Below are 12,368 nucleotides of genomic sequence, written 5' to 3' on the forward strand. Positions count from 1 at the left end.
TTAGTCGTTTTTGTCGTTGTTGTTGCTACCTTATTATATTTTATTGTTAATTATCCATTGTTAATACCGTGCGTGTTTATCTTGAAACCAAATTGATGACATCTATACAAGCAAAATTACAATGGTAATGGCCAAAGATTATATTACATGGACATTTGTAAAATATTCTTCTCACATAGACGGTGTAAGACCGACATGGTTTTTTGTGTGTGTTTTTTTTATTGTTGTTGTTGTTTTATTCTCTTACGCCTCGAAACTGCCATAAAACATTTCAAACAACAAAATACACATCGTCTCTAAAACAAGCTTCCTGCTGTTTACTTTCCTCTTTTTAACCATAAAGATTGATTTTGATCAAAATACATGCAGATTGTTCAATGTATATATGGTGTCACGAGCAGACGAACAGGGCCTGTACACGACCTGTATCATTTCAGGCCTTCCTCCCAGGTAACACGGTGCAATAGAGCCGATATACTCGATGTTACTGATATCAAAGTAGCGTCATACCAAATTCACTTTCTGTGCTCATAGCAAAACGCCTCGGGAAAAGTATGACCAACAAGCATCGCAAGAGTATGAGCGAGGGAAGAAGAATTGTGGCTTTTGTGCAGAAAAGGGGAAATAACTGCAATCGGCAATGTATAATGATTTTTCTCGGCACTCCTCGGATGAACACGAACTATCAGTTCAACGCGTGGCCATCCGAAACAACTATCCTTGGGGTTAGGCACCCTTTACGATCCTTAGGGTTAGGTACCCTTTACGATCCTTAGGGTTAGGGGTAAGGGTTAGGGTTAGGGAACCCCAGCAGCGCTAATTAATCTGAAAAAGTGCGCCCGGTAAAGTGCAGTACTCACTCCCCTAACCAGAAAGGCTTAGCGTTCACGAGTGGCCAAAATAAGCGGTTTCATGGAAACTAAAACCAAAAACAACTTGCTCTTTATCCTTACAAGGATACGTTATTCTGCCAGCTTAGCATACAACAAAATTCTCAATAATCCACATGTCCCAGGTGGTCTAGTGGTTAGGATTTGGCGCTCTCACCGCCACGGCCGGGGTTCGATTCCCCGTCTGGGAAGTACATATTTTTTTTTATTTTTTTTGGTGTCATTTTCTTCTTCGGTATTTGTCAGCTATTCTTCACATGTTTCATTCAGTCCTGCAGGCATTTCACTTCGCCTCATTTTTGGCCAAGAAAAATAATCCTTAATGACTATCACTGTAAAGGACGACCAACGATATATATACAATCAACACTTGCACATCATATGTATAATATGTACATCCTTACTTTTGACAATGTGTAGACTCATTCTTATGTTGTGTGCCATTTTTTACTGATCTGTCAATCGACATTTTGCAAAATATAATATGCCTACCAAATGTGCGGATTTCATATATGCAAGGTCAATAACATTGCTGTAAATGTATATAAATACTAACTAAATGCAATATGTGCGACAATGATATATGATATTAGATGAATAAAAGACTTAATCTTCATTTCGTTGTAAGGGGAAGAGATCTACTCTTCATTGTCGTTAAGTGTAAAGAGTATGTTTGCCCATATATCGGGGTTGCAACATGTTCTTGGTTTTCGCAACAGACATTCCCCTGTCCATATTATTGCAGGGTCCCAGGTGGTCTAGTGGTTAGGATTTGGCGCTCTCACCGCCACGGCCGGGTTCGATTCCCCGTCTGGGAAGTACATATTTTGTCATTTTCTTCTTCGGTAATTGTCAGCTATTCTTCACATGTTTCATTCAGTCCTGCAGGCATTTCACTTCGCCTCATTTTGGCCATGTCTAAATGCTCCTTAATGACTATCATTTCTGTAAAGGACGACCAACGATATATATACAATCAACACTTGCATATCATATGTATAATATGTACATCCTTACTTTCCCATAAACAAGTGAAAAAGTATTCTTATGTTGTGTGCCATTTTTACTGATCTGTCAATCGACATTTTGCAAAATATAATATGCCTACCAAATGTGCGGATTTCATATTGTGCAAGGTCAATAACATTGCTGTAAATGTATATAAATACTAACTAAATGCAATATGTGCGACAATGATATATGATATTAGATGAATAAAAGACTTAATCTTCATTTCGTTGTAAGGGGAAGAGATCTACTCTTCATTGTCGTTGTTGTCAAAAGGGCATTTTTGCCCATTTATGGATGCGACCTTGTCCTGACGTTCGCAACAGACATGCCAATCCCATGTGCAGACATGCCCATCAGGGTCCCAGGTGGTCTAGTGGTTAGGATTTGGCGCTCTCACCGCCACGGCCGGGGTTCGATTCCCCGTCTGGGAAGTACCTTTTCATTTTAACAATTTGGAATAATCGTGCTGGAGTCAACCACAACGACTTGCTTTATTTTGTATGTATTGTCCTCACTCCGCAACATGCGTAACAACATGTCTAAATGCTACTTTGATATCTAGTTTCATTTCAGAAAAGGTTTGCTATTCACATATACTTCACTTCGATATAAACTAAAGCATCTCGGCACTCAGATTGTCCCATAAACAAGTGAAAAGGCATATTTGAGACTCACCAATATTTTAGAATATTTCAGCATCATTTGTTCTACGTGTCACATTACAAAATGAAATCCTCCGAATGAAATCAACTATATCCATGTTGTCTCTGCCCTCAGCAGAAGTAGACTCGACCGGTTCCTTGGTTAATTTGGCACATGCAACATGAGTGTCTCATGACAATGTGGAGGCCACAGCTATTACTCATCCCAAGGATGGACTGCACCCAAGCCTTCCTCTACGATTCATTCATTTACATTTGAAACTCTATTTGAAGTAAGAAAAATGAAACAGAAGGAAGCGTGCATGGGTAAGTGTAAAGAGTATGTAGGAAATATATCGGGGTTGCAACATGTTCTTGGTTTAAACAATACCTTCCCCCTTCCATATTATTGCAGGGTCCCAGGTGGTCTAGTGGTTAGGATTTGGCGCTCTCACCGCCACGGCCGGGGTTCGATTCCCCGTCTGGGAAGTACATGTTTTGTCATTTTCTTCTTCGGTAATTGTCAGCTATTCTTCACATGTTTCATTCAGTCCTGCAGGCATTTCACTTCGCCTCATTTTTGGCCAAGAAAATAATCCTTAATGACTATCACTGTAAAGGACGACCAACGATATATATACAATCAACACTTGCACATCATATGTATAATATGTACATCCTTACTTTTGACAATGTGTAGACTCATTCTTATGTGTTGTGTGCCATTTTTTTACTGATCTGTCAATCGACATTTTGCAAAATATAATATGCCTACCAAATGTGCGGATTTCATATATGCAAGGTCAATAACATTGCTGTAAATGTATATAAATACTAACTAAATGCAATATGTGCGACAATATATTTGAAACTCTATTTGAAGTAAGAAAAATGAAACAGAAGGAAGCGTGCATGGGTAAGTGTAAAGAGTATGTAGGAAATATATCGGGGTTCACTCCGCAACATGCAACAACATGTTCTTGGTTTAAACAATACCTTCCCCTTCCATATTATTGCAGGGTCCCAGGTGGTCTAGTGGTTAGGATTTGGCGCTCTCACCGCCACGGCCGGGTTCGATTCCCCGTCTGGGAAGTACATATTTTGTCATTTTCTTCTTCGGTAATTGTCAGCTATTCTTCACATGTTTCATTCAGTCCTGCAGGCATTTCACTTCGCCTCATTTTTGGCCAAGAAAAATAATCCTTAATGACTATCACTGTAAAGGACGACCAACGATATATATACAATCAACACTTGCACATCATATGTATAATATGTACATCCTTACTTTTGACAATGTGTAGACTCATTCTTATGTTGTGTGCCATTTTTTTACTGATCTGTCAATCGACATTTTGCAAAAATATAATATGCCTACCAAATGTGCGGATTTCATATATGCAAGGTCAATAACATTGCTGTAAATGTATATAAATACTAACTAAATGCAATATGTGCGACAATGATATATGATATTAGATGAATAAAAGACTTAATCTTCATTTCGTTGTAAGGGGAAGAGATCTACTCTTCATTGTCGTTGTTTCAAAAGGGCATTTTTTTGCCCATTTATGGATGCGACCTTGTCCTGACGTTCGCAACAGACATGCCAATCCCATGTGCAGACATGCCCATCAGGGTCCCAGGTGGTCTAGTGGTTAGGATTTGGCGCTTCACCGCCACGGCCGGGGTTCGATTCCCCGTCTGGGAAGTACCTTTTCATTTTAACAATTTGGAATAATCGTGCTGGAGTCAACCACAACGACTTGCTTTATTTTGTATGTATTGTCCTCACTCCGCAACATGCGTAACAACATGTCTAAATGCTACTTTGATATCTAGTTTCATTTCAGAAAAGGTTTGCTATTCACATATACTTCACTTCGATATAAACTAAAGCATCTCGGCACTCAGATTGTCCCATAAACAAGTGAAAAGGCATATTTGAGACTCACCAATATTTTAGAATATTTCAGCATCATTTGTTCTACGTGTCACATTACAAAATGAAATCCTCCGAATGAAATCAACTATATCCATGTTGTCTCTGCCCTCAGCAGAAGTAGACTCGACCGGTTCCTTGGTTAATTTGGCACATGCAACATGAGTGTCTCATGACAATGTGGAGGCCACAGCTATTACTCATCCCAAGGATGGACTGCACCCAAGCCTTCCTCTACGATTCATTCATTTACATTTGAAACTCTATTTGAAGTAAGAAAAATGAAACAGAAGGAAGCGTGCATGGGTAAGTGTAAAGAGTATGTAGGAAATATATCGGGGTTGCAACATGTTCTTGGTTTAAACAATACCTTCCCCCTTCCATATTATTGCAGGGTCCCAGGTGGTCTAGTGGTTAGGATTTGGCGCTCTCACCGCCACGGCCGGGGTTCGATTCCCCGTCTGGGAAGTACATGTTTTGTCATTTTCTTCTTCGGTAATTGTCAGCTATTCTTCACATGTTTCATTCAGTCCTGCAGGCATTTCACTTCGCCTCATTTTTGGCCAAGAAAAATAATCCTTAATGACTATCACTGTAAAGGACGACCAACGATATATATACAATCAACACTTGCACATCATATGTATAATATGTACATCCTTACTTTTGACAATGTGTAGACTCATTCTTATGTTGTGTGCCATTTTTACTGATCTGTCAATCGACATTTTGCAAAATATAATATGCCTACCAAATGTGCGGATTTCATATATGCAAGGTCAATAACATTGCTGTAAATGTATATAAATACTAACTAAATGCAATATGTGCAATATATTTGAAACTCTATTTGAAGTAAGAAAAATGAAACAGAAGGAAGCGTGCATGGGTAAGTGTAAAGAGTATGTAGGAAATATATCGGGGTTGCAACATGTTCTTGGTTTAAACAATACCTTCCCCTTCCATATTATTGCAGGGTCCCAGGTGGTCTAGTGGTTAGGATTTGGCGCTCTCACCGCCACGGCCGGGGTTCGATTCCCCGTCTGGGAAGTACATATTTTGTCATTTTCTTCTTCGGTAATTGTCAGCTATTCTTCACATGTTTCATTCAGTCCTGCAGGCATTTCACTTCGCCTCATTTTGGCCAAGAAAAATAATCCTTAATGACTATCACTGTAAAGGACGACCAACGATATATATACAATCAACACTTGCACATCATATGTATAATATGTACATCCTTACTTTTGACAATGTGTAGACTCATTCTTATGTTGTGTGCCATTTTTACTGATCTGTCAATCGACATTTTGCAAAATATAATATGCCTACCAAATGTGCGGATTTCATATATGCAAGGTCAATAACATTGCTGTAAATGTATATAAATACTAACTAAATGCAATATGTGCGACAATGATATATGATATTAGATGAATAAAAGACTTAATCTTCATTTCGTTGTAAGGGAAGAGATCTACTCTTCATTGTCGTTGTTTCAAAAGGGCATTTTTGCCCATTTATGGATGCGACCTTGTCCTGACGTTCGCAACAGACATGCCAATCCCATGTGCAGACATGCCCATCAGGGTCCCAGGTGGTCTAGTGGTTAGGATTTGGCGCTCTCACCGCCACGGCCGGGGTTCGATTCCCCGTCTGGGAAGTACCTTTTTCATTTTAACAATTTGGAATAATCGTGCTGGAGTCAACCACAACGACTTGCTTTATTTTGTATGTATTGTCCTCACTCCGCAACATGCGTAACAACATGTCTAAATGCTACTTTGATATCTAGTTTCATTTCAGAAAAGGTTTGCTATTCACATATACTTCACTTCGATATAAACTAAAGCATCTCGGCACTCAGATTGTCCCATAAACAAGTGAAAAGGCATATTTGAGACTCACCAATATTTTAGAATATTTCAGCATCATTTGTTCTACGTGTCACATTACAAAATGAAATCCTCCGAATGAAATCAACTATATCCATGTTGTCTCTGCCCTCAGCAGAAGTAGACTCGACCGGTTCCTTGGTTAATTTGGCACATGCAACATGAGTGTCTCATGACAATGTGGAGGCCACAGCTATTACTCATCCCAAGGATGGACTGCACCCAAAGCCTTCCTCTACGATTCATTCATTTACATTTGAAACTCTATTTGAAGTAAGAAAAATGAAACAGAAGGAAGCGTGCATGGGTAAGTGTAAAGAGTATGTAGGAAATATATCGGGGTTGCAACATGTTCTTGGTTTAAACAATACCTTCCCCCTTCCATATTATTGCAGGGTCCCAGGTGGTCTAGTGGTTAGGATTTGGCGCTCTCACCGCCACGGCCGGGGTTCGATTCCCCGTCTGGGAAGTACATGTTTTGTCATTTTCTTCTTCGGTAATTGTCAGCTATTCTTCACATGTTTCATTCAGTCCTGCAGGCATTTCACTTCGCCTCATTTTTGGCCAAGAAAAATAATCCTTAATGACTATCACTGTAAAGGACGACCAACGATATATATACAATCAACACTTGCACATCATATGTATAATATGTACATCCTTACTTTTGACAATGTGTAGACTCATTCTTATGTTGTGTGCCATTTTTACTGATCTGTCAATCGACATTTTGCAAAATATAATATGCCTACCAAATGTGCGGATTTCATATATGCAAGGTCAATAACATTGCTGTAAATGTATATAAATACTAACTAAATGCAATATGTGCAATATATTTGAAACTCTATTTGAAGTAAGAAAAATGAAACAGAAGGAAGCGTGCATGGGTAAGTGTAAAGAGTATGTAGGACAATATATCGGGGTTGCAACATGTTCTTGGTTTAAACAATACCTTCCCCCTTCCATATTATTGCAGGGTCCCAGGTGGTCTAGTGGTTAGGATTTGGCGCTCTCACCGCCACGGCCGGGGTTCGATTCCCCGTCTGGGAAGTACATATTTTGTCATTTTCTTCTTCGGTAATTGTCAGCTATTCTTCACATGTTTCATTCAGTCCTGCAGGCATTTCACTTCGCCTCATTTTTGGCCAAGAAAAATAATCCTTAATGACTATCACTGTAAAGGACGACCAACGATATATATACAATCAACACTTGCACATCATATGTATAATATGTACATCCTTACTTTTGACAATGTGTAGACTCATTCTTATGTTGTGTGCCATTTTTTACTGATCTGTCAATCGACATTTTGCAAAATATAATATGCCTACCAAATGTGCGGATTTCATATATGCAAGGTCAATAACATTGCTGTAAATGTATATAAATACTAACTAAATGCAATATGTGCGACAATGATATATGATATTAGATGAATAAAAGACTTAATCTTCATTTCGTTGTAAGGGGAAGAGATCTACTCTTCATTGTCGTTGTTTCAAAAGGGCATTTTTTGCCCATTTATGGATGCGACCTTGTCCTGACGTTCGCAACAGACATGCCAATCCCATGTGCAGACATGCCCATCAGGGTCCCAGGTGGTCTAGTGGTTAGGATTTGGCGCTCTCACCGCCACGGCCGGGGTTCGATTCCCCGTCTGGGAAGTACCTTTTTCATTTTAACAATTTGGAATAATCGTGCTGGAGTCAACCACAACGACTTGCTTTATTTTGTATGTATTGTCCTCACTCCGCAACATGCGTAACAACATGTCTAAATGCTACTTTGATATCTAGTTTCATTTCAGAAAAGGTTTGCTATTCACATATACTTCACTTCGATATAAACTAAAGCATCTCGGCACTCAGATTGTCCCATAAACAAGTGAAAAGGCATATTTGAGACTCACCAATATTTTAGAATATTTCAGCATCATTTGTTCTACGTGTCACATTACAAAATGAAATCCTCCGAATGAAATCAACTATATCCATGTTGTCTCTGCCCTCAGCAGAAGTAGACTCGACCGGTTCCTTGGTTAATTTGGCACATGCAACATGAGTGTCTCATGACAATGTGGAGGCCACAGCTATTACTCATCCCAAGGATGGACTGCACCCAAGCCTTCCTCTACGATTCATTCATTTACATTTGAAACTCTATTTGAAGTAAGAAAAATGAAACAGAAGGAAGCGTGCATGGGTAAGTGTAAAGAGTATGTAGGAAATATATCGGGGTTGCAACATGTTCTTGGTTTAAAACAATACCTTCCCCTTCCATATTATTGCAGGGTCCCAGGTGGTCTAGTGGTTAGGATTTGGCGCTCTCACCGCCACGGCCGGGGTTCGATTCCCCGTCTGGGAAGTACATGTTTTGTCATTTTCTTCTTCGGTAATTGTCAGCTATTCTTCACATGTTTCATTCAGTCCTGCAGGCATTTCACTTCGCCTCATTTTTGGCCAAGAAAAATAATCCTTAATGACTATCACTGTAAAGGACGACCAACGATATATATACAATCAACACTTGCACATCATATGTATAATATGTACATCCTTACTTTTGACAATGTGTAGACTCATTCTTATGTTGTGTGCCATTTTTTACTGATCTGTCAATCGACATTTTGCAAAATATAATATGCCTACCAAATGTGCGGATTTCATATATGCAAGGTCAATAACATTGCTGTAAATGTATATAAATACTAACTAAATGCAATATGTGCAATATATTTGAAACTCTATTTGAAGTAAGAAAAATGAAACAGAAGGAAGCGTGCATGGGTAAGTGTAAAGAGTATGTAGGACATATATCGGGGTTGCAACATGTTCTTGGTTTAAACAATACCTTCCCCCTTCCATATTATTGCAGGGTCCCAGGTGGTCTAGTGGTTAGGATTTGGCGCTCTCACCGCCACGGCCGGGGTTCGATTCCCCGTCTGGGAAGTACATATTTTGTCATTTTCTTCTTCGGTAATTGTCAGCTATTCTTCACATGTTTCATTCAGTCCTGCAGGCATTTCACTTCGCCTCATTTTTGGCCAAGAAAAATAATCCTTAATGACTATCACTGTAAAGGACGACCAACGATATATATACAATCAACACTTGCACATCATATGTATAATATGTACATCCTTACTTTTGACAATGTGTAGACTCATTCTTATGTTGTGTGCCATTTTTTACTGATCTGTCAATCGACATTTTGCAAAATATAATATGCCTACCAAATGTGCGGATTTCATATATGCAAGGTCAATAACATTGCTGTAAATGTATATAAATACTAACTAAATGCAATATGTGCGACAATGATATATGATATTAGATGAATAAAAGACTTAATCTTCATTTCGTTGTAAAGGGGAAGAGATCTACTCTTCATTGTCGTTGTTTCAAAAGGGCATTTTTTGCCCATTTATGGATGCGACCTTGTCCTGACGTTCGCAACAGACATGCCAATCCCATGTGCAGACATGCCCATCAGGGTCCCAGGTGGTCTAGTGGTTAGGATTTGGCGCTCTCACCGCCACGGCCGGGGTTCGATTCCCCGTCTGGGAAGTACCTTTTCATTTTAACAATTTGGAATAATCGTGCTGGAGTCAACCACAACGACTTGCTTTATTTTGTATGTATTGTCCTCACTCCGCAACATGCGTAACAACATGTCTAAATGCTACTTTGATATCTAGTTTCATTTCAGAAAAGGTTTGCTATTCACATATACTTCACTTCGATATAAACTAAAGCATCTCGGCACTCAGATTGTCCCATAAACAAGTGAAAAGGCATATTTGAGACTCACCAATATTTTAGAATATTTCAGCATCATTTGTTCTACGTGTCACATTACAAAATGAAATCCTCCGAATGAAATCAACTATATCCATGTTGTCTCTGCCCTCAGCAGAAGTAGACTCGACCGGTTCCTTGGTTAATTTGGCACATGCAACATGAGTGTCTCATGACAATGTGGAGGCCACAGCTATTACTCATCCCAAGGATGGACTGCACCCAAGCCTTCCTCTACGATTCATTCATTTACATTTGAAACTCTATTTGAAGTAAGAAAAATGAAACAGAAGGAAGCGTGCATGGGTAAGTGTAAAGAGTATGTAGGAAATATATCGGGGTTGCAACATGTTCTTGGTTTAAACAATACCTTCCCCCTTCCATATTATTGCAGGGTCCCAGGTGGTCTAGTGGTTAGGATTTGGCGCTCTCACCGCCACGGCCGGGGTTCGATTCCCCGTCTGGGAAGTACATGTTTTGTCATTTTCTTCTTCGGTAATTGTCAGCTATTCTTCACATGTTTCATTCAGTCCTGCAGGCATTTCACTTCGCCTCATTTTTGGCCAAGAAAAATAATCCTTAATGACTATCACTGTAAAGGACGACCAACGATATATATACAATCAACACTTGCACATCATATGTATAATATGTACATCCTTACTTTTGACAATGTGTAGACTCATTCTTATGTTGTGTGCCATTTTTTACTGATCTGTCAATCGACATTTTGCAAAATATAATATGCCTACCAAATGTGCGGATTTCATATATGCAAGGTCAATAACATTGCTGTAAATGTATATAAATACTAACTAAATGCAATATGTGCAATATATTTGAAACTCTATTTGAAGTAAGAAAAATGAAACAGAAGGAAGCGTGCATGGGTAAGTGTAAAGAGTATGTAGGACATATATCGGGGTTGCAACATGTTCTTGGTTTAAACAATACCTTCCCCCTTCCATATTATTGCAGGGTCCCAGGTGGTCTAGTGGTTAGGATTTGGCGCTCTCACCGCCACGGCCGGGGTTCGATTCCCCGTCTGGGAAGTACATATTTTGTCATTTTCTTCTTCGGTAATTGTCAGCTATTCTTCACATGTTTCATTCAGTCCTGCAGGCATTTCACTTCGCCTCATTTTTGGCCAAGAAAAATAATCCTTAATGACTATCACTGTAAAGGACGACCAACGATATATATACAATCAACACTTGCACATCATATGTATAATATGTACATCCTTACTTTTGACAATGTGTAGACTCATTCTTATGTTGTGTGCCATTTTTACTGATCTGTCAATCGACATTTTGCAAAATATAATATGCCTACCAAATGTGCGGATTTCATATATGCAAGGTCAATAACATTGCTGTAAATGTATATAAATACTAACTAAATGCAATATGTGCGACAATGATATATGATATTAGATGAATAAAAGACTTAATCTTCATTTCGTTGTAAGGGGAAGAGATCTACTCTTCATTGTCGTTGTTTTCAAAGGGCATTTTTGCCCATTTATGGATGCGACCTTGTCCTGACGTTCGCAACAGACATGCCAATCCCATGTGCAGACATGCCCATCAGGGTCCCAGGTGGTCTAGTGGTTAGGATTTGGCGCTCTCACCGCCACGGCCGGGGTTCGATTCCCCGTCTGGGAAGTACCTTTTCATTTTAACAATTTGGAATAATAATCGTGCTGGAGTCAACCACAACGACTTGCTTTTATTTTGTATGTATTGTCCTCACTCCGCAACATGCGTAACAACATGTCTAAATGCTACTTTGATATCTAGTTTCATTTCAGAAAAGGTTTGCTATTCACATATACTTCACTTCGATATAAACTAAAGCATCTCGGCACTCAGATTGTCCCATAAACAAGTGAAAAGGCATATTTGAGACTCACCAATATTTTAGAATATTTCAGCATCATTTGTTCTACGTGTCACATTACAAAATGAAATCCTCCGAATGAAATCAACTACATCCATGTTGTCTCTGCCCTCAGCAGAAGTAGACTCGACCGGTTCCTTGGTTAATTTGGCACATGCAACATGAGTGTCTCATGACAATGTGGAGGCCACAGCTATTACTCATCCCAAGGATGGACTGCACCCAAGCCTTCCTCTACGATTCATTCATTTACATTTGAAACTCTATTTGAAGTAAGAAAAATG

General features: G+C 39.2%; 17 non-coding genes across 17 annotated transcripts; all 17 read left to right on the top strand.

The window, feature by feature from the left end:
- Positions 1–1,009: 1,009 nt before the first annotated feature.
- Trnae-cuc lies at positions 1,010–1,081 on the top strand. Its single transcript has one exon. It is a non-coding gene; the product is annotated as a tRNA-Glu (tRNA).
- A 556-nt stretch (positions 1,082–1,637) lies between these two features.
- Trnae-cuc lies at positions 1,638–1,708 on the top strand. Its single transcript has one exon. It is a non-coding gene; the product is annotated as a tRNA-Glu (tRNA).
- A 552-nt stretch (positions 1,709–2,260) lies between these two features.
- Trnae-cuc lies at positions 2,261–2,332 on the top strand. The gene has a single exon. It is a non-coding gene; the product is annotated as a tRNA-Glu (tRNA).
- Positions 2,333–2,959: 627 nt separating this feature from the next.
- Positions 2,960–3,031, top strand: Trnae-cuc. The gene has a single exon. It is a non-coding gene; the product is annotated as a tRNA-Glu (tRNA).
- Positions 3,032–3,563: 532 nt separating this feature from the next.
- Trnae-cuc lies at positions 3,564–3,634 on the top strand. Its single transcript has one exon. It is a non-coding gene; the product is annotated as a tRNA-Glu (tRNA).
- Positions 3,635–4,880: 1,246 nt separating this feature from the next.
- On the top strand, positions 4,881–4,952 carry Trnae-cuc. The gene has a single exon. It is a non-coding gene; the product is annotated as a tRNA-Glu (tRNA).
- Positions 4,953–5,462: 510 nt separating this feature from the next.
- On the top strand, positions 5,463–5,534 carry Trnae-cuc. The gene has a single exon. It is a non-coding gene; the product is annotated as a tRNA-Glu (tRNA).
- A 541-nt stretch (positions 5,535–6,075) lies between these two features.
- Trnae-cuc lies at positions 6,076–6,147 on the top strand. The gene has a single exon. It is a non-coding gene; the product is annotated as a tRNA-Glu (tRNA).
- A 629-nt stretch (positions 6,148–6,776) lies between these two features.
- Positions 6,777–6,848, top strand: Trnae-cuc. Its single transcript has one exon. It is a non-coding gene; the product is annotated as a tRNA-Glu (tRNA).
- A 512-nt stretch (positions 6,849–7,360) lies between these two features.
- Trnae-cuc lies at positions 7,361–7,432 on the top strand. Its single transcript has one exon. It is a non-coding gene; the product is annotated as a tRNA-Glu (tRNA).
- Positions 7,433–7,977: 545 nt separating this feature from the next.
- On the top strand, positions 7,978–8,049 carry Trnae-cuc. The gene has a single exon. It is a non-coding gene; the product is annotated as a tRNA-Glu (tRNA).
- A 628-nt stretch (positions 8,050–8,677) lies between these two features.
- Positions 8,678–8,749, top strand: Trnae-cuc. The gene has a single exon. It is a non-coding gene; the product is annotated as a tRNA-Glu (tRNA).
- A 512-nt stretch (positions 8,750–9,261) lies between these two features.
- Positions 9,262–9,333, top strand: Trnae-cuc. The gene has a single exon. It is a non-coding gene; the product is annotated as a tRNA-Glu (tRNA).
- Positions 9,334–9,879: 546 nt separating this feature from the next.
- Trnae-cuc lies at positions 9,880–9,951 on the top strand. Its single transcript has one exon. It is a non-coding gene; the product is annotated as a tRNA-Glu (tRNA).
- Positions 9,952–10,578: 627 nt separating this feature from the next.
- On the top strand, positions 10,579–10,650 carry Trnae-cuc. The gene has a single exon. It is a non-coding gene; the product is annotated as a tRNA-Glu (tRNA).
- A 512-nt stretch (positions 10,651–11,162) lies between these two features.
- Trnae-cuc lies at positions 11,163–11,234 on the top strand. The gene has a single exon. It is a non-coding gene; the product is annotated as a tRNA-Glu (tRNA).
- Positions 11,235–11,777: 543 nt separating this feature from the next.
- On the top strand, positions 11,778–11,849 carry Trnae-cuc. The gene has a single exon. It is a non-coding gene; the product is annotated as a tRNA-Glu (tRNA).
- The last annotated feature ends 519 nt before the right edge of the window (positions 11,850–12,368 follow it).

Source organism: Haliotis rubra, unplaced genomic scaffold, assembly GCF_003918875.1.
Source record: "Haliotis rubra isolate DU_JTF1 unplaced genomic scaffold, ASM391887v1 Scf560, whole genome shotgun sequence".
Classification (NCBI taxonomy): domain Eukaryota; kingdom Metazoa; phylum Mollusca; class Gastropoda; order Lepetellida; family Haliotidae; genus Haliotis; species Haliotis rubra.